This window comes from Schistocerca americana, chromosome 1 (genome assembly GCF_021461395.2).
Source record: "Schistocerca americana isolate TAMUIC-IGC-003095 chromosome 1, iqSchAmer2.1, whole genome shotgun sequence".
Lineage (NCBI taxonomy): Eukaryota > Metazoa > Arthropoda > Insecta > Orthoptera > Acrididae > Schistocerca > Schistocerca americana.
Genome location: NC_060119.1, coordinates 770,736,076 through 770,740,088, shown reverse-complemented (window position 1 = coordinate 770,740,088; position 4,013 = coordinate 770,736,076).

Sequence of the window (4,013 nt, the reverse complement as noted above, 5' to 3'; positions counted from 1 at the left end):
TCAGCGGCGATCACGTAGGAGAAGAAGGTGCGGTCGATGTGGGAAAGGAAGTCAAAAGGAATAGGGGCAGTAGGGCGGAAATAGATGGTGGAGCAGGTAATGGTAAGGACGGGGAAGAAGAGACTGAGGATCAGATGTTCTGTGGGGTCAGGAAGGAGGGGTTGTAGCTGAACAGGGATCTGGCGGTGGTGGCCGATGGCCACTCTGCCACGTGCTATCACGAGGGGATTATTGGAGCAGTGGAGGAGGTAGGGTGACATGTGTACAGTATACTGGGGCTGAAGAAATGTTTCGTTGAGGAGGAAGGCATCCACGCGGTGGGTCATGAGGGTGTGTAGCAGTAGGTTCTTATTTGCGGGAAGGAACAGATGTTATTGAACAAGATACAGTGCTGTCGCGCCATGACAGGGATTTAGACAAGGGTGTCAAGACGGGAGAAGGTGAAGTGGGCTTGGTTATGGGAATATGTGGCATAGGTGTTGAGATGAAAGACGGATCGGGCAGCGAGGGATATGTGCTGGAGGGTGTGTGGGTGCTGGAACAGGTGGACGTTCTAGAGGACGATGGTACAAACCTGATGTTTTCCTCAGCAGTGGGGGAGGGGGGGGGGGGCGAAGGGAATTGCCAGGAGGGGTGGGGGCGTCAAAATCGATCTATGAGTTCAATATTTGAATAAAACATATAAGTGTTTCCGAGTGTAAATATCACTAGAGTCTTCCACAAAAAGAGCGTATGAAAATTAAGGAAATAAGCATGGGGTTTTGTAGATTGAAGATCAGTGGTCAAATTTTTAATTGCTGTTACTAAATATAGTATAAGCAGAGTATTTGCGCCTCCATCCGCCGGATAGGGAAATGTAAAGTCACGGACAGAATTTACGAGCCGCTTGCCTTATCGTTATTTTGAACTGTACAACTTAACTGTCTCTTACACAGCATAACATGCAAGGAGAAGAACTATTACCAAGATATCGTCAACAGGCGTGAAGTCAAAGAACTATCCGAGCACTATCAGGTTGTTTCAGATAATGGAGGAGATCATACTGCTGCTAATTCATTTCTCTCTTATATTTCTATATTGTCAGTGAAGCGGAAGAGACAGCGGTCTTAATGTGGTGTATTAAATACCAAATTTTTAAAAGTAAAAACTAGGCCTAGGCATCAAAAGCTTTTACTTTTAATTAATACCTAGACCAAGTTTTTACTCTTAAAAATTTGTTTTCTATATTGTGTTCGATAAACTAACGAAAAAATGCTATTTAGTATGCATTATACTGATACAAATCAATTAGAACTTGCCATGATAATATTACGAAAATGGTCTTCTTTAATACTACAAAGTATATGAAACTGTCACGAATTAGCAGGATAATACACAATTTCGGCTTCAGAACTGTCTGTATCTACGTTCAGTCCACAGTCATATTGAAGTAGCGTTACAGGGACTACCACGAAAGTATGCACACGTAGCAGTAGAGGTAGATACGTGACGAAGCCCAGTTAACATATCATTTCGCGCTACGATTAAATCAATATAATTGACGGAAGCAGCAAAAGCAGGCAGTTCCTAGTTTGCAGTTTTATAAGTTTTTCATCTTTAGATCTTGAGAGTGCAGAATGAAGGTGGTGACAAAAGGTATTGAGGACGAAGTTGTCTTGAGATTTGTTTATGGACTGTCGATCTGCCAGCTAGTGGGTCTTTCACAGAAGAGGTAAAAATCTTGACTCCCGCGAGATTGGAGCCGAAAACCAACACGGTTCTCCCCTTGAAGTGTGAACAATTTTCTGCTAAGCTAACATACAACTACAGGGTGAAAAGTATTTAAACAGACAAACTCTGGGAGGTTGTAGGGGACATCAAAACAAGTATTTTTCCCTAATGTCATTTTTTTCCTATGAGGATTATTTAAACCGGTGGAGGCCGTGTTATGCTCTTCAGTTGTTAGAGGCCGTATTACGATCTTCAGTTGTTAGAGCGCGTATTACGCTCTTCAGTTGTAGGCAACTGCTGTACACCAATGTAGTAGTGCATTGTTTCTGTTTCCTAATGGAGCGATACACCTGGAGTGAGTACACTGATATGGTTGGTGTGTACTACGTAGCGCACCACAACTGACGAGCTGCACAGCGGGTTTATCAACAACAATATCCTAATGCCGTATCCCGCATCATACGACCTTTGCTGCTGTGTGCCAACGTCTGCGTGAGACCGGGTCATTTAGCAGATTACCTGGACAGGGACGCCTTCGCACGGTAAGAGCGCTGCAATTTGAGGAAGCTGTCTTGCAGCATGTGGAGTGGGATCCTTCAATCAGGACTCGTGCAATTGCACGTAACATGGAGACGAATCAGACGAAAGTAAGGACAGTCCTTCGAGAGCAATTGTTACGTCCATTTCACTTACAGCGTGTCCACAACCTGGAACCAGTTGATTATCCACCCAGAGCACAGTTTTCGCAGTGGTACCTGGAACAGTGTGAAATGCATCCTACATTTCCATCCTCTGTGTTGTTTACCGATGAAGCAACGTTCGGGCGTGATGGAGTCTTCAACATGCACAATTGGTTCAAATGGCTCTGAGCACTATGGGACTTAACATCTATGGTCATCAGTCCCCTAGAACTAAGAACTACTTAAACCTAACTAACCTAAGGACAGCACACAACACCCAGTCATCACGAGGCAGAGAAAATCCTTGACCCCGCCGGGAATCGAACCCGGGAACCCAGGCGCGGGAAGCGAGAACGCTACCGCGCGACCACGAGCTGCGGACAACATGCACAATTCGCATGTTTGGAGTGAGGATAAGCCACATGCCACAGTTACTAGCGCTCATCAAGTGCGGTTCTTCGTTAATGTGTGGGTCGGTGTTGTTGGGGACTGTTTAATTGGGCCGTATCTGCTACCTAGGCCATTAAACGGCAAGCACTATTACAATTTTCTCGCCAGAGCATTGCCAGAAATGCTGGAAGACATCCCGCTCCCTACAAGACAACGCATGTGGTTCCAACATGACGGGGCGCCAGCACATTTCAGTCGTCGTGTGCGTCGATTCCCGGACCGACGGTTCCCAGAAACATGGATTGGCAGAGGTGGTCCTGTACCATGGCCTGCTCGATCCCCAGATATGTCCCCTCTGGACTTTTTTGTGTGGGGAGAGATGCGCAACCTTGTTTACGCAACTCCTGTTGCATCAGAAGAGGATCTGGTTGCCCGGATAGTAGCAGCAGCAGGAACAATTCAGACAGAATATGATCCGTCGGTGTAACCTTTGTTTACGTGTCAATGGAGGCATTTTTGAAAATCTACTGTAATTGAAATTTGGTTGTGTTAATGTGTTGTCTCTTGGTCATAAAAAAATGGGAAAGTGTTTGTTGGTTTAATTAATTTGCCACCAGAGAAACCTTCCTCTACCGGTTTAAATACTCCTCATAGGAAAAAAAGACATTAGGGAAAAATATTTGTTTTGATGTCCCCTACAACCTCCCAGAATTTGTCGGTTTAAATACTTTTCACCCTGTATAGCAGACGCACGCCCTCTTTGTCCCAGTGACAGCTATGACAGACAATTCGCAATGTATGTGGTGAAGTAACCGGCAGTTTCTGTTGCAAAGCTTTGTGCACTCAAAAATATAAATTTGCGACCTCTATGTCATCACGTAAATGTGAAGAATTCGTACTACTTAATTTAAAGGAGAAGAAAACATCGAGTGAATTTACCAGGATAATTCTGAGCCTCTCCAAGAATTTAATCAACGGACACTTTTTTTTCCAGAAGCGTATTCTACCGTGTTGCCGATTCTCCGTTGGACTAGCGAGCACAGCAGAATACATTTACTCAGCCGACGCGTTCCTTAAGCTGGCAGCACTGGGTGAGGCCGGGGGGGGGGGGGGGGGGGGTCTTCAAAGACGTCGTGGCGCTGGCTGCAGTGCATTGACTGGGAGCAGAAATATCTAGTATGGTCAATGAGTGTTATTCACATTTCTGTAACTATGATTTGGAGCTAAAGCGTG